Raw genomic sequence first — 24,515 nt, 5'->3', positions numbered from 1 at the left:
AGAGCTTTTTAAAATCCAAGATTTGAATCCACTGGAAGAGGATCAGTAACCAGGGGATTGAGATCAGTGAGGAGGCAGGGAGGAGGGGAGCAAATTATGATCATTGTGACAGAGAGGCACTTCGTTACATAAGCTGAGCTCTATGTATTTTGTACATATTCATTCAGATATAGAGACATTCCAATTAGATATCCATAAATCTACTAAAAATCTACTATCTTCACAGCCTTTGCTTCTATGCAAAATTAATGACTTCAGCACATTGTGGAAGTGATCTTAATTTAGAATTCTTCTCATTCCCCCCAATGTTAGGTGTTTCATGCATATCACTCCAATGTCCCTGTCACTTCTCAAAAGCCAGTCCTGCTCTGGATCTATGGTTACAGAGAAAGTGTCAGCACTTTGCCCACTGTAGTGATGGGCGACGATGTTCCCAGCAGCTCACTGTCACACCAAAGGAGAAAAGAGGATTAAATGGCCCATCCTTAACTTTGTTAAGTCACTGATTTATAAATTTTTATACCTGAGCTCTAGAGAAAACATCAAACTTATTACTTAATTATTAGAACTAAATTAGTTTTGCAACAGTCATCATACCAGCTGAGGTTAATATAATGAGGAGTGACTATTTGTTGGAAGATATATCCCTATGCACAGAAGAGTACAGATGGGAGCCTGCACAGAAGATGCAAGGTTTATACACAACAGAATAATCACATGAGAAATCAAAAAGGAGGAAAGAAAAAAAAAAATCTGTCTCGAAGTTAATATTACCTTGTTAAGCCACTGGTTTGGAAAATTTGGAGTCTGACCTGTAAAGTAAATCAGTCACTTAATTATTAAAATTAATTTAAGTAAGTAAATTTCTGAATGATGGTGCCAGCATCCAAAACTCACAGCCTGTGTAATTTTATAACACAGAACTCAAATTCAAACTCCCTGTGAAAGTAAATCCTCATGTCAGAATCTTAGATAAAGTTTCTAGGGTCAGGGAGAAGAACTGTGGGGACAGATGGCTCCCTAAAAATGATCAGGAAGTCAAGTCGAGGAGCCAGAGGGAGAGCCTGGTTCCCTTAGGACACAGCTGCTTCCTCTCTGCTTCCTCTTCCCCACCCCTCGCTGTCCCTTGTGACTGCCACTACTGCCACCCAACCCAGCCCAGGCGCACCCCTTCTAACTGACCAGAGGACCGATGTAACATGGCCCAGAAGGATCTGCCATAGCGACGTTAATCCCCATACTCTTGATATTAAATAATGCTAAAATGAACCCAGGAACTTGCAAGCCCTGGGGAGCATGAGGTAATGACGGCAGGCCTATTTCCAACCAAAGGGAAATTATTAACTTATTATGTCTCACTTCTAATTCCATTTCAGAAACAAAAGCCAGAAAGAACTGTTTTTCTACTCTGCTTCTTTAATTTTTTTTTTCTTCACATCAAGATCTCTAAGCCTGCTCCTTTTACTAAGCAGCTCTCCTTCTCAGGGACTCTGGAAATCTTGTGAATAACTTAAAGAGGGTAGGAATTTAAATAGATTTTTCTCTAACCTGAGGATAATACGTTAAGAAATGCAACTTAAAACCCTCAGTCCTAAACTAAGGTTAAAATATTTACCATTGGAGCAAAACGATGGCCATTGTAAAAGATTCGTTCTCTCTCCTTAAGCACCTGTTTATACCCTCCCTCTCCTTTCAGGCACTTGGGGGAGTGGCTGCTGGCATTGTACCCTGGACCACTGCCGGGGCCTCTTGTGATATCTGATCCTCTCAGAACCCTTCGCTTGCCTTGCTTTCCTGGAAATACAGCTCCCAGCTTGTCTAGTGGAGCGTTTTTCCTGAGTTCAGCATGAGTGTCCTTCAGCTGCCCCGACACTGTCCTTGACTCCCCTCCAAATCCAGCAGTTTCACAGCGACATGTGTGGTTCTTGCACAGCCAGAGAGAGGAGAAAGGAAGCTAACTGGGGAAGCTCTGGTCTAAGTAACTAAAAAGTTTGCTTTAAAAATACATCCAAATGGGTCTTATCTTCATTGCTGCCTCTATGAAGCAGCATCAGTGTCAGATAACAGCAGAAACACATTAGCCCTGGAATTGGCTTCTTTCCCAAGATGCCCAGCTGGGAGAGCTGGACACAGAAGAGTGGATGCCAGGAAAAGAGGAAAAGACACTCTGACATATTTGAAAATTAAGATAAATCAAATATCCCTTTCACTAATCTCCACTGATGTGTCATCATTAGAATCAAGGCAGTTACACACAGACATCTGGAACAATACATAATTCTTTGGTGATCTTTTCACTAATATATCAAAATAATAAAATTATTTGGGGGAAAAATTGGAGACTTTACGGCTGTGTCTATAGGACATTGATTCGTTTACAAATTCAGTATCTGACAGAGGTTTTTTTTTTTCTTTTCTTTTTTTTTTTAAGTCATGAACCGTCATGTTAGGAAACAAAGCTAATTGGATTTGCATTAACTGTTTAACTGCTGTCTGTACCATTGTAGATGTTTATGTCCTGCCTATCTGTGTTATTTGTATTTTCTCCAAGAAATATGTTGTACTGTATGTGTCACATGTCAAGCACATTAGTCAACTTCATATTCTGCAGATCACAGATCCAATATCAAACCTTCCCAGGGTGTCTGTATTCTGACAACTGTACACTGAGATCATGCCCATGCAACGCAAAGTCAAGTGGAGAGTTGGCATTTATCAAGGTAATTTGATCATATTAAAAAATTATGTGCCCAAGATAAACTTTGAGTCATACTTACATAGGTAAGGGCTACTTGGTCAGCTTTTGCTGCATAACAAATCATTCCAAAATTTAATGACTGAAAGCAACCATTTATTTAGTTTACAATTCTATAGATCAGTCATTTGGGCTGGGCTGGGCTAGACAGCTCTTCCAGTCTTAGCTGGGCTCACTCTGTTGTGAGCCGCTCTATGGGCTGTCAGCCAGCTGATCTAAGGTGGCCATAGCGAGAATGGCTAGCTCCTCATGGATCCTCATCTACCATCATCTGTGTTAGCCCAGGTTTGTTCTCACGGCCATCACAGGTCTAGGTTCAAAGAGTGGGAAAACAGACTCCACCTACTGATGGAGCTGCAGTCACATTGCGAAGGGGTGTGGATGTAGGGAGGGAAGTCACTGTGGCCACTTTTGCTAACCATCTACAGTAGGCACATGGGGCATGGGACAGGTTAGCCTTAGCTTCCTGAGAGCACAAATTATATCTGCCTGGCTCCTTCTTGTATCTCCAGTATCTGCCTAGCACAGTGAAACGTATTCCAAAAACATCTGTTGAATAAATGAATGATTGAATAAATATCTTTTGATATTTCAGGAGATATGGAGGGGGTAGGAATGACCCCTTTCTTGCCACTGATGGACAAGCTAAAGGATTGTGTAATACCCCGACATTATTTCAGGCTCACCCTTCAGTAAAAAAAATATTCACAGGAGGGATTCTTCATTTTTTCTCTCCAGCCTTTAGTCCTCTGATCCAAAGTTACACTTTTCAAAAATTTTCTTACATTGGTGCTTGCCTTCTAATTTTATTTTTAATAAGTGCTATTGATAAGGAGGTCAAGAACCAGACTCAAGGCCCTAAAGAGCTCATATCCTGGCTCAATGTGGAAAAAAAAAAAAAAGATGGTCTCATATTCTTTTATGCATTCCAGGGTCCAGCGTACTGCTCCAGCTGTAGTGATCCATACCTGATTTATGTTCCGCTTGTTGTCTTTATGTCTTCCAGATCTTTGGTAGGTAGACTTAGGCAAAGACGTTCATTTTCCATCTGCTCTCAATGCAATTTAATTTCTTTGTATCCTGTTGTTGTCCTCATTGGATTCCACTTGGCTTCAAAGCACTTCCATCATTTGCTCAAATCAGTCCAGGTCCAACTCAGACCTGAGATGCTGGCCTGCCTTCACTGCTTGGTTTCCACCCAGATCATGTTCTCTAATGTATTTTTAGTTTTGACACCTAGATTATTTTTTAATGTATAACATTATATGGGAAAAGAAAACTCTGTTATGTCAGTTAGATTATTATTTAAAGAGTCTGCATTCACTATAACCATAGTAATAATGTTATCTTACTCTTATATGATAGCATGCAGATTAAAAAGTGCTTTTATCACATCGGCTTCCTATAATAACCCTAATGGGTAAACATGAAAAAAATAAATGTTCAGGGAGGTTAAATGATTATACAAGATCAAACCACCAGTAAGAGGCAGAACCCAGACAAATATCTAGACTTCTCATATTAATCCAAAACTTTTCTCTGCTATCCCACAAAATACTACTTTGCACTCAAATATTAGCGTGTGGTCTCAGGCAGAGGATCTCAAGCTTTACAATGAGCTCCAGAAAGTGTAACTTTTGAGGAACTCTAAGAAATCTGGTTCATTGAGTCAAGGTAGGGTCCAATAATATGAATTTTGAACAAAACACTAAACTGAAAGCTGATTTAAAATGTAACTTCATCCAAACACTACCAAAGTTACTGTTTTGTCTAACCTGGGTAACCCATTCGGTCAAGCTGACTGATACTAATTTTTTTCACCAAATGAATCTATTGTGTAGCAAAATAATGTAGTTTTCTTGTGACAAAGCCTTAACTTTCTCATATATCAATCAGTGAGTCTTACAGAGCAAAGTGATATAACAATGATAAAGCTAACATTATGGTACCTCCTGCTAACTCCTCATCAATATGGCAAGCCCATTCCTAAACCCTTGGGTTCCTATTTTTTAAGCAGCTTCTTGACATTTTGATCCAAGTAGCAGGTCAAGAAATGAGGAGATGCTTTGCATTTGTGTTAACTAAAAAACTATATTATCCCCAGCTAAACTAAAAGCAGAAGCCTAATTTGTCAAATCACTCTCAAAAGTTGGCTCTCGATTTTTTTACAAGACATCTGTGGAGAACCAATTTGAGAAGGAAAAGCATTTCAATTCCATGACAAAAGTCCCAAATGAGGATAGCTCACAAAATTACCAGGTTTGACCACATTAATGCATATTTTGTGAATGAGGCCAAAGTGGCTATTCTTTCAATTCTTTGGTTTAAAAAGAAAACAGTTCCAGTTAGGAGTGTGTGTGTGTGTGTGTGTGTGTGTGTGTGTGTGTGAGAGAGAGAGAGAGAGCGTACACATGCATGATATAGGCGTGCTTCTGTGCATGTGCAGTACTAGAGTATATCTAAGTTTAAAATGAATTATCCCTTTCATAAATATAGCAGAAGAGCTTAATATGTTTCTGTAAATTGGCTACAATCTGGGATGAGAAAATATTGTTTACTTGGAAATATGTTTATTGCCACAAAATATTTGACTATTAGTAATAAAAGACCTAAATAGACATTTCTCCAAAGAAGACATACAGATGGCCAACAGGCACATGGAAAGATGCTCAATATCACTAATTATTAGAGAAATGCAAATTAAAACAACAATGAGGTATCATCTCATACAAGCCAGGATGACCATCATTAAAAAGTCTACAAATAATAAATGCTGGAGAGGGTGTGGAAAAAAAGGAACCTTCCTACACTGTTGGTGGGAATGTAAAATGGTGTAGCCACTATGGAGAACAGTATAGAGGTTCCTTAAAAAACTAAAAGTAGAGTTACCATATGATCCTGCAATCCCACTCCTGGGCATATATCCAGACAAAACTCTAATTCAAAAAGATACGTGCACTCCAATGTTCACTGCAGCACTATTTACAACAGCCAAGACATGGAAGCAACCTAAATGTCCATGGACAGAGGAATGGATAAAGAAGATGTGGTACATATATACTATGGAATATTACTCAGCCACAGAAAAGAATGAAATAACGCCATTTGCAGCAACACGGATGGACCTAGAGATTACCATACTAAGTAAAGTCAGTCAGAAAGAGAAAGACAAATACCATATGATATCACTTATGTGTGGAATCTAAAAATATGATACAAATGAACTTATTTCCAAAACAGAAACAGACTCACAGACATAGAAAACAATCTTATGGTTATCAAAGGGTTTAATGGGAGGAAGGAGATAAATTAGGAGTTTGGGATTAACATACACACGCTTCTATACATAAAATAGGTAAACAAGAAGACCTATTGTATAGCACAGGGAACTATATTTAATATCCCGTAATAACCTATAATGGAAAAGAATTTGAAAAAGAATATATATATACGTAAAACTGAATCACTTTGCTGCACACTTAAAACTAACACAAAATTGTAAATTAACTATACTTCAATAAAAAATGGTTTAAAAAAAAGGAATTACAATATTTGCATTGAATAAATTTAGGTTTATGTAAAAAAAAAAAAAAAAAGACTGTTAGTAATAACATTTATTGACTGGTTTGTATCCAGTATATCTTATTTAATCATATGAGATGTGGATTATCTCTGCAGTTGAGGAAACCAATGTTTAAGGAATTAACTTGCCTAAGGTCGTAGGTAAAGAGCAGTGGCTGAGGAATGAACCCAGTTGAATTTGATATTATAACCCAGGCTTTAAATTAATGTGCCCTACTATCCCCCTAGTCTGGTTTTCACTACACTCAGTGGTGCCTCCTAGAACTAAATTTTAACATTTATATACTGACAGTTTGAATGCCATAAGGCCTTTATATAGGCTTGTTTAGATGTATTCTTAGTGTATTTGCATATCTGTATGTAAAAGTAAACACTCACATAGATTAATGACGATCACGGGGAATTAGAAATCCAATGATGGGGATCATGGTTACCATTATATGAGCTCAAATTATTTGACTAAAATCTTTTGCTCTCAGTAAAGTCATACTGACTCTTACTGAATGATAGAATTTTCTTGTCCACAGTTAAACTCTTTCATTAACGTCAGAGAAGTTCATTTAATATTTTCATAAACTGACCTTTAGGATTGTGAGTCCAATCACATTTATCCTACTAGAGAAGGCAGCTTGGAGGGCTGGTGGTGCCAGAGAGACCAGCACAGGGAGTCAGGTGAACGTTCTAGTTGTCATGCTGTCCCTGACCAGCATGTGATGGAGGAAACCCTTCATCTTGCAAGAACTCAGTCTTTTCAGCTATCACCTGAGTGGGCTGACCCAGAAGATTGTCCTGTACAGCAGAACAGTACAGTGGGCACTGATATATGAATTCGCTAGAGTTCTTCCTGACTGAATACTATGAACTTTCAGGGAGGTTGCGTTTTAAAGATTGGATTAACTAATATAATTACTGCAGCATTGTCTTGTGCTTGTTATTCCAATTAATGTAACTAACTGATAAAATATGGCAACACGCTTTTCTTTAAAAAATTAACTCAAAATGATGTGTCATTAATTTGGCAACCTTAAGTGGTAAATTGCTATTTTTTAAACATTTATCATGAAAAAGTCCTCACATTGAGATTTAGTGTATTGGAACATGTTAATCTTATTTTCTTTTTTTTAAACTTTTTATTTTATATTGGAGTATAGTTGATTAACAATGTTGTGTTAGTTTCAGTTGTACAACAGAGTGATTCAGTTATACATATAAATGTATCTATTCTTTTTAGCTTTGGGAGCCAGCTATGAGAGGCAGATTCTTTTCCCTTTTAACTTTCTACAACACATGTATTCTTACTTCTACGTTTATGAATTTGAAATGCAGTTTTATAGTATTTTTTGCTTTTATATTTTTTTCCTCACTTCAAACAACATTACCATTGGAATGAGGATGACCAGCCACTAACTTTTGAATACCATTCTGATGTGGTTATCTTTTGGTCAGTTGCAATAAATATTTACAAATCGCTACAATTTTTTAAAAATTATAAAATTATTTTGGGGGTGACATTGTGAGAACTACAACTTTCTAGAATAAAATATGTCTTAATATTTCCTTTCTGATTATTATCTCCCTGGAAATCAAGAACCTAGAGCCATAACTTTTGTCTGCCTTCTCCCTTTACACTCAAGAATTTCTTTCTTACATAGGAGAGTTCCTAGCTTTGAAATGAGTAGAAACTTTTCATGATGGAAAGAAATATTAGAACTGTATTGTCTACGATTTATACTTTTACTGCAATAAAATAACATATATATAAAATAAATAAAATACCGTATAATATAACATACCAATACCAATAAAATACCATATAAATAGAATACTATATATATATATACACACACACACACACACACACACACACACACATATATACACACACACACACACACACACACACACACACATATGGTGTGGGTAAGTGGAGGTTAGAAACAGGATTTATTCTGAGTGCTAAAAAATTGTAATAGTACTTTTTCAAAACATGAATCGCTTTCCTGATACATATCCAAAAGATTATAATGCCAGCTTTCAAGACCCCATGTGAGTTTGGTCATCCCCATTGCCAATGATGTATGCAGAAGGAATGAATATCTGGCAATATAAACATTAACCTTACCTGGGTGGGAGATTAGTACGAATTTAATTTAGTGCTTGTTGTTTCACTGTGAATCAAAGGAAATGAACCACTTTTTCTTTCTATAACACGTGCCTTATTAGGAACACATGCAAATAACTAGCCTGATAAATTAGTTCCATGTAATTACAAATATCAAATAAATATAAGCTGAAAGTTTCACTATAATTTAAAATAATGGCCCCCTCGGTCCAAGAATGAGAATGAATATGTAGAAAAATAATTCATACTATTTGTCTGTATAGAGTGCAGTATTTATTAGGAAGGAAGGAAGAAAGGAAGGAAGGGAGAGAAAAAAGCTGACTCACAGAATATATTTTGTGTTAGAAATTAGTCACATTCTTCCTATTATTCTGTTTTCCATATAGACGACAGAAATTCAGGGATACGGGAAATCTACAAAATCTATCAAGCCCTACTTATTTCCTTTTTTTTCTACGTACATTATCAAATCTTCATAAAGATTAAAAAATATTATATATATTATATATATGATCCAGAGTCCCATATGATATGTCTAAGTCCCTTAAAGCACAAGAAATGAATAAAATTTTTCTTGTGATAAAATAGGTACCTCTAAGACATCTGATATGAAAGCAAAAAAGTAAAGTCTATGGAAATTGACATTAATAAATACGAATATCTTAAGAAAAGTCAAATTACTAAAAATAAACTTAACAATGAGAAAATTCAGTGAATAGTGGATGTGAAATAGAGTATGGCCATTCTATGTTTCACAAGGCAATCACCAATTTAATCCATCCCATAATTTACCAACTTAGCAAAAATAACTCACTCTTGTTGTTCTTTCTTTTTCTCTGTCACATCAGCTAACATGTTCTTATACTCAGAAATCCTCAAATATAGTTACATGTGAGCTCATTCAAATTCAAAACATCAACTTTTAAAAAATGCTGTCTTTGAGATGCTCTTTGGAAACAGACGAGATACATGTCACTCCTAGAACCTTAAAATGCTGCAGATAGAGGCTTGCAGAACGGCTAGTATGCACTTTAACAACTGAAGATTTTTCTGGTTATTTCAGAAATTCAGTGGAACAAATAACCTTTCAAATGGCTACACTGTAAGTAAATATCAACATCTAAATCCCAATAATGTGATTGGATTTATCAAGAAGATGAAAAATATTTATGGCTCTTAGAATATTGGAACTGAAAAAGTATATAGATCATCTAATCCAAACCTCCTGATGTTACAAGTGGGGAAATTGTAGGCCAGAAATGTATTTTTTTATTGTATACTTTTTTCCAAATATAAAGTATATAATTGTGAGAGTCTTTTCAAATACCTAGTTTCCAAATAGAGTTTTTAAAAATCGTGACTAAAGAAAAAGATAGATAATAATATTTTATGTAAACTCTACTATGTGTAAATTTAATTTAAAATATCAGCAGATAAAGGGAAACTTTATAATTAAATAAGAATTGCAAATATAATATAAAATCTTAAAAATTTAGATGGCTCATTTATTTGGTCAGATCCTACCATTGGCCAGCTGAATTTCCCTGTGGAATTTTCCGAAACTGTCTATATTTCAAGGTCCTTATATGTAAGAATGGTCGTAACTATAGTGTCTAACACTTATTTTGATGTGAATGTGATGCATAATTATCCATATAAAATACATAGCACAGTGCCAGGAAACTGGCTGATAATACTAGTCTAAGCCACTTAGTGAGGTTTTACTGTTTTCATCTCCTCTATTCTCTTTCCCCCAAGAAGCTGAATTATAGCTCTTGTAATGAAAAGTTTAAAGGAATGAACTAATTCTGCTAAAAGGGATCGTAAAGTTGGTCTGTCCCAACATTTCTCAACCTTGGCTCTAGTGACATTTTGGGCCAGATAATTCTCTGTTGTGAGGGGATGCACATTGCAGGATGTTTAGCAGCCTCCTTGTCTTCTACCCACTAGATGCCAGTATCACCCACCCATCCCCAGTTGTGACAGCCAAAATGTCTCCAGACGTTGCCCCCCACCCAAAAAAACAATCAGTTGAAAACCATTAGGGTAAATATCCGTTGAGAACCACTGATCTAACCTGACCAACTATGTTTAATAGATGAAGAAACATCAAGGTCCAAATTAGTCATGTCCTTAAAGCACCACCTGAGAGCTGGAACTAGACCCCAGGTATTCTGACTTTAGACTAGATCTCCTCTGAAATATCACACTGATTTCTCAAATAAAGCTTTAGTCTGCACTGCTAACCAGTTGCAAAGGATAAGACTCAATATTAATGGAAGACAAGAGGAAAGCAAAATTCTTCAACCCTGATTTTATTTCAAGCTTCTCTTTCAGAGAAACCATCTTCAGCCTGAAACATTATTAAGAAAGAATTGAAGACCAGTAAAGGTGAAGATATTGTTAGAGAACATTCAGAAATGAGGTCGAATCTCTTGGAGATCTTAAAACACTAAGACAACTTGTAAATGAAACACAATTAATGAAACACAAATCATAATTTCAAAGGCAAAGGAGTTATGAAAACTACAAAGACTATGTAGCTTTGCGCTAATTGTTTTTAGAACCTAGATCAGATTATTCAAGTGTATTTTGAGAGCACTTAGAAAGGAAGCAGTAACCTCTAGGAGGTGAGATAAGTTCTCAAGAATTAGTTACAAGACAAATTTTATTTTCTTAGAGGACAGAGAAATCAGGTACCCCAGTATCAATAGTGTTTTTAACAAGAAATTTGACAAGCTCTTGTTAATTTCTACACTTCTATCCTATATTGAATTATGATCTGAATATAATGGTACAGCTTTGATTCCCACCTGAAGGGTCCCAATCAATGGAGAAATACTCAACAACCTATGATCGGGTAAGGAGTCAAATGTACTAGAAGAGTGAGAAAAAAACTAAAACTATAGTAGTTACTAGAAGAAAAACTTTAGTCCAAAAATCCAATTATAGAAAGATAGAATGTGAGTGATAACAGATGTGAAAAAAGTCATAAAGATTTTATTTCATGAACCAACAATCTGATATAGGCCATATCAACTCTTGCAATTATAGATAATGATATCAATAGAATTTTGGTGTCTAGAACCAAAGAAATATTAACCTCACTCTAATAGACAATACACTTCAGGAATGAAATAAGCAAAATAGATTGTGTTCAGAGATAAACAACCAAGAAGGCAAAAGGAGTTAAAATTCCTTAATATGACAAATGGTTGAAATAAGTGCACATGATTACCTGGGAAATAGAAGGCTCAAACAAGAGAGTTATCTTCATATACTTAAAGGGATGTGAGCAGGGAATTGGACTTACCAATACGACTCCAATAATTAAAGCCAACAGGTGGAAGCTACAGGGAAAGGGATTGCAATACAACCAAAGAAAGAATTTTCTAAGCTTTGAGACACTAGGATTCCCTTGTCACTGGAAGTCTTGAATGTCCAAACATCAGCATTTTGCCTACATAAAAGGGGATGTTACAAGAACTCAAGTGTTAAGATTTGATGTTGTAGGAAATCAGAACAAATGACTCTTTCATAAGTTTTTTAGTTTTTACAAGTTCTACTGAGTTCCTATAGAAAATGCTAATATGTGGTCCGTTAAAAAATAGCTTTTAGACAAACGTTCAGAAATGTTGCATATCTTATTTTGGTCATGGGGACTGATACTTGGATTAGCATTTTAAAGGCTTTGAAAAGCCCTATTATGTTTGTGTGTGTGTGTGTGTGTGTGTGTGTGTGTGCTGCATTTAGTTCTGTATATATACTTGCATCTTGTCCTTTAAGCTAAAGTTCTCAAATTTATCTGAGCACAGTCTCAGTTTTTCAAGAGACACGTTGTAACATCTCACAGAATGGCTTCCGCTAAGCATTTCAAAAAGCCCACGGTAGATCATTAGTCCCAGTTATGGACAAATCTGTTCCAAATCCACTGTTTTACTAGAATAAATGGCAATGTCCCATAATTTCAGGCATTAACCAGGGTTCTAAAATTGATGATCAATCTCCTATTCTCACTCATTCAAAATATATGGTCTAAATGCAAACAAGATATTGAAACTTCATATCTCTGAAAATAGAACAGGTTGTGTTTTGTTTGGGTTTTCACTTTTGTTTTGCTTTGTTTTGAAGCCTCTCACTTTCTGGTTACAATCCTAAAGGAGGAAATCTTTTAAAAGTGATCTATAGTCAACTGTGAGAAGCGTGCCGAAGGTTAAATAATTACAATCTTTCTTGTGAAAGAATGCAAGCTAGAAACCAAGTCACCTGGGTTCTGGTGCCAGGCTGCTGATAACCAGCTGTGTGGACTTGGCATCCCATGCTAATGGCTGCCAAGGGGATGTCTTCATAAGCAGGACTTTCCCAGCTTCTGTTGACGGCCAGTGAATTAGGGCTCATTTCTGGGCTTGATTAATTACCCCTATTCAGAGTCTGGGGGCTAGCTTCTCGTAGTGAACAGCAAAAGTAACCACCAAAGCTTCCTTTTGTGAAAGAATTTATTATATTGAACAAAAAGTTCATATTAAAAGCAGAAGGAAGCATATGGCATATTGAGTCTGGATCCTTTGAACTACCAGATTATTCCACCTCTCCTTGAATTCTCCTTCACTGAAGTGTGACCCCTTGTTATACTCTAGATCCCAATATGTTTGATTCCGGCAATGGAACTTGGAAGAAGGGATGAGTTCTCCATTATTTAGGTAAATGGAGATCTTTACCTATGAGTCATCCACTCGCAAAGTTTTTTTGTGTGGCTCTGTTATTATGGCTTCTGTAATGAACGGGATTTTGAAGTCTATTACTGGCTGAAACACTAATCAGCTTCAGAAGTACCCAAGTCTGGTACTGGCTTCAACTGTAACTTTGGATGGCATCACAAATAGGACAGAGAAAATGGAAGTGGAAGACAGTGCTGCAAAGAGCAAAAATAAAAATATTAAACGGGCTTTTCTCAACCAATACTCTTGGGCCTGTCACTTCCCCTCTCAAGACCTCTATTTCCTCCCATAGATTAATGAAATTGGAAAAGGCAATCTTTTAAACTCCTTCCAGGGATAGGAAGCACATGTCAATCATTGTATGGATAGAGGTTAAAAGTGCTTTAAATAAGCTTCAGTTTGAACCTAAAAGCTTTTCAAAACTTTATTTTTCAAAATAGGCTAAAAAATAGCCCAAGGGGATTTACTAGTTGACTTCCTGGAAAAAATAACAGTTTAAGAAGCTCTTGAAAAAAATTGGAAAGCTGATGGTAGATGAAAATATTTTATCTATGTCAAATGTTAAATTTACTGAATCTATAATGGTACTGTGGTCCTGTCAGGAAAGAAGCCCAGTCTTAGAAAATGGCAGGGAGTAGCAAGTTTCCAAAAGAGTTATCTCAGCAACTAAGCAGTTCGGCTTGTTATGACTCTCTGGGTGCCAAAAACAGACAATGTGACCCAGTGGTTCAGAGAAAAGGGTTTCCTACCCACAGCACAGCACACAGTAGGAGCATCAACACAGGAGCGCTGGTTCCCTTGCCCCCATGTCCCCTGGAGTGACACAATAGACCCTGATTGTCACTATGCACACAGTTGATTGCACCACAACGGACAAGCCCAGAGCTAGGGCTTCACCACCTTTTGTAGCAAGCAGTAAACAAAGCAATCTGCCTCCTGTAAGAGCAAGGAATCGCAGATTGGTCCTACTGTGGTCCTTATGTGGTTTGGCAGTAAAGGGTCTTACTTGACTATGTGACTATAGAAACTACTTGGAGTCAGAAGATAGTAAGGCCTTGCAGCTCAGCTCAGTCAGCAAGAATGTACAGGGAAGCTTGACGAACTGCCTCTCACGCTAATTCACCTGTCAGCTCCACTTATTCTTGGCTCAATTCGATGTTCATAGGATTATGCCACCCCATCAGCAATTTGGATTAGACACACTGATAGAGGCTAGGACCGAATCTGTCTCATTTATCTCAATAAATACGTGATTAGGGTTATTGTTCATAGAATCCCTATCAACAGGATCAGGTCAATCTGCACTTTTGACCTCAGCCATGTACTCCCAGATCACAGACTCAACTGATTAAGTCCCAGAGAAGGCTAACAGGTCTTCCTGCAGATAATCATGTAGCTTCTTTCTCATGATGTGCATGGATTGCACCACAATATTGTTATTGATAGTATGAATGCAAACACAACAGGAGTGGTTGGCAACCATACTTATCGGAATGTAGTCAAAGGCCAATCAGTGACTCATTTACAATCAGGGAGTTTAGCCTGACCTGTTGATTTCCTATGGCATATTCCACCTCATTGGCTATGGTAGCTAAAGTCAAGGATGAGTGCCTGGCCTATCTCTAGAATGTGAACTCTGATGCCAGGGAACAATACTCACACTGCTGTATGACACAGGGATTCATGTATCCTTTGGGTAGCGCCGTCTTCTTTATTTGAGGGCCTAACGAAAGGAATGTGATCCAAGGAGTGGTGTCATTGCCAATAATTGCAGGGGGTCAAAGAGGCCCTAAGCCTCCCGTCCCCATGCCTAGTAGAGAGATATCCTGTAGCACTCTCTCTCCCATGTAACAAACATATAACTGAAGGGGACAGGTTATTCCAATTCTAGATTTGTTGCTAAACTTGATTTGGATCACAATTACATTGATTTGGATAATCCATAGGAGCAGGGTCACCAAATAGTTGTGGCCTTGATAGCCACATGTGGCATGACCCAAGGGCACTCAGGTATCAGGAGAAGCTTATGAATTGGTATGACCTTAAATGAAACAAGATTGCCTCTATCTGTGTGTGTTTGTACGTGTACAAGGTTTTCACATTTAGGAGCTGCATTAGGCATAACTCAAGACCAGCCAAACCCACATGAGTTTCTCTGACCTCACAGCACATAGACTGGGGTGATAAACCCCGCAGTAGGTCAGTTTGGCAATCAGAGCTGTCCAGTGGACCATGTAATTGCTTTGCCAGGCTGCGGGGCTGGAATCTGGAGACAAAGAGAGTATTAATCATTTCCCCCTCCCAGCAACTCCAAAGCCTAAGATATTCCTTCCGCAGCTGAAGTGGGGAATGGTGCCAGGAAGGCTCGTAGGGATACCCCTCATGGAGGCTGCCTCCTCTTCCAGAAATCTGTAGTTCAAGACGCTCCAGGGCTGGGCTGCTCTTGCAGTGCCTCCAGAGCCGCCTGCTACTTAGGTCCTCAGGCAAATTTGACAGATTATCTGATGAACTTGCAGACAACTAAATGCGTGCATAGACAAGGTGCACATTGTCTCCAATAGCTAGACAGTGAAATGAAGTGCTGAGCTATGTTTCTGGTAATGGGGAGTCACAGTGCAAAGAATATTTCCTTTATTGCCTCTGGAATCCACTTTCGAGTCATAGCCCACCCAAGATTTTGACAGCCGAGGTGCTTCATTCACCCTCGAAGAGCATAACCTTCCTCACTCCTTCGTCAGCTCTGGGTCCAACAGTTGCTCTGTCTGTTGATCGAAATGCCCCTGGGCTTGTTTCCTTTCCCTCTCACTAAGTGTCCATAAGTTGGTGTTCACTGTAGGGACATATTGACCTCTGGATGTTCCTGGTTGTGACTTAAGACCGGATGCATTTGTGCTTTCCTCCATGGCGGGGCCTACAGTGCTCTCCGAGTCCCCTTGTCCACAGGAGAGCAAGCAGCAATCATGGCACCACGTGGGAAGCTGCTTAGATTTTTTCCCTCACCACTCAGCCTCCATCCATCAACTCAACTCATGTTTATCAGCAGGTAAGACAGGGTGGACCATTCACTCCCTGTCTCTGCACCACATGGGCCAGAACATTTGCCACTAGCTCCCAAGCAGTTTCTTCACCTCCTCAAATCTCATCCACGAGCCCTTGTCTTTTCTCTTTCAAAAAGTCATCATCCACCTTGACACACTGTTTGCTGTACAGTTTGGGAAGAATCTCATCCTCTTAGAAGATGACAAGACGTAACAAGACTCCAAAGGAGGTGACTGAGCAAGCAAACAGGTTGTCTTGCCACAAGTCCATAGGGGCCCAAAGTAGATAAAAATACTTCGGTTATTATAGCACAGCGAACTGTAGAAGCTTTAGCTTGGTAGAGCCTCCCTGCTCCCAAGTCTCACGGGGTGATGCGATGGGACCAGACGGTGGCTGCACACACAATGGGTTGAGTCACAGTCAAGGAACCCATAGCTAAAATCTGGTTTATTGGCAGCAAGCAATAAACCAACCTCCCAGGAGTAAGCAGTCCACAGTGATCAATGCTGTGGCCACCTTGACCTACTTAATCGCCTAAGTTACCACTGTAGGAACTGTTCAGGGTCAGAGATTGGTTAGCCTTACAGTTTGGCACAATCAGCAAGGATGAGCAGGAACATCCAGGGCTCATGGCAGACTGCCTCTTCCACAGCGATCACATAGTGATCGCTCCATTCCTTATTCCTAGGAAATGTATATTGAAATATAGAGGGATCAATTTAGCATCAAATGGTTCAACAAGATAATGTGTGTGTGTGTGTGTGTGTGTGTGTGTGTGTGTGTGTCTTTGTGTCTGGAAGGAGAAAAAAAAAGAAGAGAAAGCAAATGGTATGGTGAAAGGGGTACAATCTTAACAGTAGGTGAATCTGGGTAAAGGGTACACACGTGTTCTTTGTACCATTCTAATTCTTACACTTTTCCTGAAGTTTGAAAGTTACCAAAATAAAGTTAAAGGAAAACAATTCTCATCCCTTTACACTTACTATACAAACACCTCCTTTTTTCTCAACAAAAATTTTAACAACCAGGACACAGCAATTATCTGTTAATTATAAAACTTGTTTCATGTCCATAATCCTCCTCCCTTATTTGAAAATATCAAGCCATAATTTTGTGTGTGAACAAATGTCCCATTTTTGCTCAACAGATACGCTAGCTTTACAGTGGAGGTGGGGATGGGGAAATCTCTGAACTTCAAATCAGTTGCTTCAGGAAAAAGAATCCACTGATTTGGAGAATTGGGTGAAATATACATTTTCTTTACCTGGAAATAAAGAACGTAAACAGTACTACAAAAAGAGGTGTTGCTTTTCTTTTGAAAGTTTGGTCAAATCATGAATAATTTGAAGACAAGGAGGGAAGAGAGTCAAGGACAGAGGGAAACAGAGTTTGGGTTAAAATATATTTTTTCAAGGACCCATCAATAACATCTCTTTCATGACTAGTGTTTAATTCCTATTCGTTAGTGTGTACAAATGCAATAGCATATTCATAATGACCCAGGAGATTAAATAACGTCTTGATATTTAGGAAAAACTCTGAGAGTTGCAGGTGAAAGTATACATGAAGGTTCTCATAATTCTGACACAAAGAAGATGCCCAATAAATGTGCACTGCAACCCTATCTGAAACATTCACTGTCTTTGCTCTTTCTCGTCTTTCAGCTAGAAAATCTGGAAGCAGAAACCGCTCCACTACCCTAACTGGGTCTCATGCCATTCAGACCCTCACTGAGCTTAGAAGCCACCATCTATGTGGAAGCAGGTCACTGCAAGAATGTTGGAAAGCTCTGGTTTCCTAGGAAAGTGTCTGCTCTGAGTCATCAAAACTCTTTCCTCTCTGGCCGCTCCATTCTGCACATGAGAGGGACAACCAAACTAAATCAAGCACTAGGAAGGAAAGAACCAAACCACACTGAGTTTGCTTGTGTACATAATCACAAGGAAGATGCCCAAAGGGACCGAAACGTGCTGTGGTATGTGCATTGAGGTTACCATCGAAGATGGCCCTTCTGTAGGTAATATTGTTTTCAAGCGAACATTTATAGTCTCATCAAAGAAAAACCATTAATTATTAAATTCACCGTAGTAACATGTAAAGTAAATGCTACCTCTGATCAAAGCAACTGATGTGGAATTCCAAGACTTTCCAGTCTTCTGTAAGAGAATACTTTGCTCTATTTTGACCTTTAATGTTAACCTTAAAATTATCTTCAGTTAAGACATAACTTCCACCTTCATGTCTTGTTTTAAAAAAGTAACATCTCTTACCTAGCTCCATTATTGCAAGGGAAGAAATTAACATGAAAGGTAATCTGAAACCCAGTAACGTGTGGGCTGCAGAAAGGTTGATTTTTGTGCACTGCCAGTACTTCCTGAGAGTCATAATGGGAGATTTTCCACTCTTAGGCTTTCAGTGGTTTGCTCCCCAGTTTTAACTGTGCAGTTTCTTTGCTCCCATCCAAGTGTTCGAAAAGGTAATAGTGGGTCGATGAGCTCATCACTTTATCCCTGCAGGAAGTCAAGCACTAAAGTGTACTCTTTATTTCTCAATAATTTCTCCTTACTACATGCTCCCTTTACATCGTATTTTCTTTTTTTAAAACTCTGCTCATAATACTTATGCCTTTTGAATCAGCAAGATAAAATGACAGATGTTTTTTGTTGATTTTCAGAACAGTTTAAACTTTTTTAAAAAATATGGATCCAGTAAGCTTAATCTCAAAATAGAAAGATTCAAATGACCATGGAGAAAAATGGGTGATCTACTTTTCACTCCTCTGTAGTTACCTGGACATGAAATGTTAACAATGACCCAAGAATATTTTCCTGAATATTATGTTTCTATAATGTCATCACCAATACGTTGGTCTTTTTGATCTTTGCTAAATGTCAAGGTTTCCTTTGTAAAATGTCAGTCTTCTAAATAGTTTCTCTAAGACAATTCTTCTCTTTGGTTTTCTTTGGCATGAAATACAGTTAGAGATTTGGCAATCACCCATCTTATTTGATCTATATAGACAATCAAATTAGATGGCCCATGCCCTAAAGCTCTCCACTTTGAACTTTTGTCTGCATTGATTAAATGAATCAAGTACACTGTAGTTTTCTTTGAAGACACAGTAGAGAACAGGGTGCCAGCTTCCCTTATAAGAATATTCCTGACTCTACAATCTGCCAGTAGTCTCAACCTTACAATCTGCATTCATTTTTCAATCTAACAAGGCACAAATATGCACCAGATATCCAAGGGTAATGTTTCAGGAAGACAGCTGTCGTGGATTGGAATACATGAATTTACTGTCTCAGATCCTATAGGCTGTAGTTATGTGGATCCAGCCCACATCTCTGTTGGATGAGAAAAACAAAACAAAACACAGGATAAGTGTTTTAGTGTTTCCTTCTGATGAAGTCTTATATTTGCCTCTAATAATCTCCATTTCTCAAATATAATGTCCCAGAATGGATATGCATTATTTTTTAATTTTTTACATTTCCTGATCAAAATAATTAAAACCAGGACCGTGAAAAGATTTAGAAAGTCAAATAAATGCATTTGTTTATATACATTATATACATATATACATTATATACATATATACACTACTAGAGCTTCCACAAGTAAAAGGGGTGATTCAAATGAAACACAATAAGGGAGAATGAAATATTTGTATATAAGTCATTGGGGAGGAAAGTTCTTATTTTTAATGGGCCATAGTAACATGAGTTTTCTCAAGGGATTACATAGTACAGCTTTCTGCTCATAAGGCTGTTTCTCAATAATCATTATTTCTGCCTAATGACCAGCTCTTAGTTAAGACATTCTAAAGTGAATAATACAGTAGTGTGTTTTTTATATTTTTCATTCAAAATCATTTTTTTTATTTTCATGGAAACATTTCTCCTGTTCTTTTTTTTTTTAATTTTTATTGGCGTATAGTTGATTTATAATGTTGTGTTAGTTTCAGGTGTACAGCAAAGTGAATCAGTTATACATGTACATATAACTACTCTTTTTTATCGTAAATTTGCTAGAACTACATTGCAATTCCGTGGCAAATAGAGAAGTAACAGCCCGGACTCAGTTGGATGAGCTAAAACTTCTTATGAAATCAAGATTAAGAAAATGCAATGTTCTGCTTTGTTCTTTGTTCTTTTATTCTTTTATTTCACCCTTGTCCTTATGCATGGAATTTCTTCCTCATTTGGCATTTCAGTAATGCCGACTCTAGATACAAAGTGGAAGCTTTGCTTCTTCACCTGATTTCTTGCTGTGGAATTTCTCATCTCTAGTACGTAGTGGCCTTTCCTCTTTGGTCTCTACCTTCACTGTTATTTTGCTCCGGCATCCTTCTCTCCCTGGAGGGAGGTGAGACTCAGCTGGAGCAAAAGTGAGTCACCAGGACTTTACTGCCAATACCCCTACTCAGGGGAGGGGATCCTCGGAAGGGGATTTGATCACACGTTTGTTTTAAACTTTTGCTGTAATATTCTGGATCCACCCTAACAATCTGATGATATCAAATAAAAGAGTTTAGTGGAGAAGCTAAAAGGTTGAGCTTCAAGTTTATCAAGATCCATGTCTGAAAACATATTGTGGCATTTTTTGGCTTTCTGGCTTTGAGCACCGTATTTCAGCTCTTTTACCTTCAGCCTTCTCTTAAAAGTAGGGCCTATGGTAGCACCCTTATGGGGTTATGATCAGGATCAAGTGAGGTAATGTATATAAAAATCTAGACCTACCATGTAGCAAATGCTCCCTATGTGGACTGAAAATTATAAATGAAAACTATCCAGGGCTTCCCTGGTGGCGCAGTGGTTGAGAATCTGCCTGCCAATGCAGGGGACACGGGTTTGAGCCCTGGTCTGGGAAGATCCCACATGCCGCGGAGCAACTAGGCCCGTGAGCCACAACTACTGAGCCTGCGCGTCTGGAGCCTGTGCTCCACAACGGGAGAGACCGCGATAGTGAGAGGCCCGCGCACCGCGATGAAGAGTGGCCCCCGCTCGCCGCAACTAGAGAAAGCCCTCGCACAGAAAATAAGACCCAACACAGCCATAAATAAATAAATAAATAAATAAATAAATTTATTAAAAAAAAAAAAATCTATCCATGTCAAAAAAAAAAAACAAAACAAAGAGAGAGAGTAACTTGGTGAATTCATTGGGACTCACCTCTAATCACCTTTGGCACAAAACCCTGAGAGGGACGTCTTTTGAGAAAACAGGAAGCACCTCAAGCAGAATTTCCTGTGATAGAATAGCATCCCAACTGTGTCATCAGAAGAACAAGACTCTTAATTTGGCCACTTGAAATACTTCTCAACACTGAAATAGACAGTTGGCAGTTTTAAAATAAGGTCATCGAAAAAACAGCTTTGAGTTGGTAAGAGGATATTCATTTCCTTAGATAATATGACATGTTTTGCTAAAACTGATATCAATTCACTTGCAAATTTCATTATTGAAAAAGCACACTTAGCTTATTACCCCCCAAAAATGATGCTAATAAAGTTCTATTTTCAGTGTTATCACAGCGGGCCCTTTATGTCTCAAGATCCAGGCAAAAGTTGAAATTCAGAAGCACAGATTCAAAACCTAGTAGAGAAATGTAACTAAGGTACAAAGAAAGTACCTCTGAAAAGATTCTCTCTGACCACATTTATTACAAAGACCCCAAAGCTTTCAAAGTCCTTACTTAAGTCAAGTATATATTTTTTTGAATTTTATTTTATTTATTTTTTTATACAGCAGGTTCTTATTAGTCATCAATTTTATACACTTCAGTGTACACATGTCAATCCCAATCGTCCAATTCATCCCACCACCACCCCCGCCCCCCGGCCGCTTTCCCACCTTGGTGTCCATACGTTTGTTCTCTACATCTGTGTCTCTATTTCTGCCCTGCAAACCGGTTCATCGGTACCATTATTCTAGGTTCCACATATATGCGTTAATATACGATGTTTGTTTTTCTCTTTCTGACTTACTTCACTCAGTATGACAGTCTCTAGATCCATCCACGTCTCAAAAAATGACCCAATTTCATTCTTTTTTATGGTTGAGTAACATTCCATTGTATATATGTACCACATCTTCTTTATCCATTCCTCTGTCAATGGGCATTTAGGTTGCTTCCATGACCTGGCTATTGTGAATAGTGCTGCAGTGAACATTGGGGTGCATGTGTCTTTTTGAATTATGGTTTTCTCTGGGTACATACCCGGTAGTGGGATTGCTGGATCATACGGTAATTCTCTTTTTAGTTTTTGAAGGAACCTCCATACGGTTCTCCATAGTGGCTGTATCAATTTACATTCCCACCAACAGTGCAAGAGGGTTCCCTTTTCTCCACACCCTCTCCAGCATCTGTTGTTCGTAGATTTTCTGATGATGTCCATTCTAACTGGGGTGAGATGATGCCTCATTGTAGTTTTGATTTGCATTTCTCTAATAATTAGTGATGTTGAGCAGCTTTTCATGTGCTTCTTGGCCATCTGTATGTCTTCTTTGGAGAAATGTCTATTTAGGTCTTCTGCCCATTTTTCGATTGGCTTGTTTGTTTTCATAATATTGAGCTGCATGAGCTGTTTATATATTTTGGAGATTAATCCTTTGTCCGTTGATTCATTTGCAAATATTTTCTCCCATTCTGAGGGTTGTCTTTTGGTCTTGTTTATGGTTTCCTTTGCTGTGCAAAAGCTTTGAAGTTTCATTAGGTCCCATTTGTTTATTTTTTGTTTTTATTTCCATTACTCTAGGAGGTGGATCAAAAAAGGTCTTGCTGTGATTTATGTCAAAGAGTGTTCTTCCTATGTTTTCCCCTAAGAGTTTTATAGTGTCCGGTCTTACATTTAGGTCTATAATCCATTTTGAGTTTATTTTTGTGTATGGTGTTAGGGAGTGTTCTAATTTCATTCTTTTACATGCAGCTGTCCAGTTTTCTCAGCACCACTTATTGAAGAGACTGTCTTTTCTCCATTGTACATCCTTGCCTCCTTTGTCATAGATTAGTTGACCATAGGTGGGTGGGTTTATCTCTGGGCTTTCTATCCTGTTCCATTGATCTATGTTTCTGTTTTTGTGCCAGTGCCATATTGTCTTGATTACTGTAGATTTGTTGTATAGTCTGATGTCAGGGAGTCTGAGTCCTCCAGCTCCGTTTTTTTCCCTGAAGACTGCTTTGGCTATTCAGGGTCTTTTGTGTCTCCATACAAATTTTAAGATTTTTTGTTCTAGTTCTGTAAAAAATTCCATTGGTAATTTGATAGGGATTGCATTGAATCTGTAGATTGCTTTGGGTAGTATAGTCATTTTCACAATGTTGATTCTTCCAATACAAGAACATGGTATATCTCTCCATCTGTTGGTATCATCTTTAATTTCTTTCAACAGTGTCTTATAGTTTTTTGCATACAGGTCTTTTGTCTCCCTAGGTAGGTTTATTCCTAGGTATTTTATTCTTTTTGTTGCAATGGTAAATGGGAGTGTTTCCTTAATTTCTCTTTCAGATTTTTCATCATTAGTGTATAGGAATGCAAGAGATTTCTGTGCATTAATTTTGTATCCTGCAACTTTACCAAATTCATTGCTTAGCTCTAGTAGTTTTCTGGTGGCGTCTTTAGGATTCTCTATGTATAGTATCATGTCATCTGCAAACAGTGACAGTTTTACTTCTTCTTTTCCAATTTGTATTCCTTTTATTTCTTTTTCTTCTCTGATTGCCGTGGCTAGGACTTCCAAAACTATGTTGAATAATAGTGGTGAGAGTGGACATCCTTGTCTTGTTCCTGATCTTAGAGGAAATGCTTTCAGTTTTTCACCATTGAGAATGATGTTTGCTGTGGGTTTGTTGTATATGGCCTTTATTATGTAAGTCAAGTATATTTATATGTCCAAAAGTGAAAACAAGATCCTCTTGATAAAGCTTGGACTAAATGTTTCATTCAAAATGCATGGAAATGATAAGATGTCTGCTGCATCTCATTTAACAGAAGTAATCAGTTTATACAGACCTATTGTCTGTCTACTGGCAATTACCAAGATGAGGTGGCCCACAGGTGATTTTTCCAGCTTCAGCCATGGATACTGCAGGAGGTGATATTATCCCTTGGGGTTTTCCAAACTCTGCAGTGTTCTAGCCAGAGCAGACTTAGGACAGGACATGGTAGCCTCAGTTCTTGGCTTCTTTACTGACCACATATGTCTCTGCTATGGCTGTGCAACTCCAGAAGTTGGTCATAATCAAAAACACTATCCTCTTCGTAGGCTATCCACCAACAGGAAATGAGTGCCTTTAG

The 24,515-nt window shown here is 38.0% G+C and overlaps 1 protein-coding gene across 1 annotated transcript in view; it reads left to right on the top strand.

Annotated features, from left to right (window-relative positions):
* The window catches only part of OPRM1 (opioid receptor mu 1), a 164,582-nt gene that overhangs the window by 30,822 nt on the left and 109,245 nt on the right, over positions 1–24,515 (top strand). The gene's annotated exons all lie outside the window — the stretch shown is intronic.

This window comes from Eubalaena glacialis, chromosome 12 (genome assembly GCF_028564815.1).
Source record: "Eubalaena glacialis isolate mEubGla1 chromosome 12, mEubGla1.1.hap2.+ XY, whole genome shotgun sequence".
Classification (NCBI taxonomy): domain Eukaryota; kingdom Metazoa; phylum Chordata; class Mammalia; order Artiodactyla; family Balaenidae; genus Eubalaena; species Eubalaena glacialis.
The sequence above is the reverse complement of the archived record's forward strand: the minus strand, read 5'-3'. Positions and strand labels throughout refer to the sequence as shown.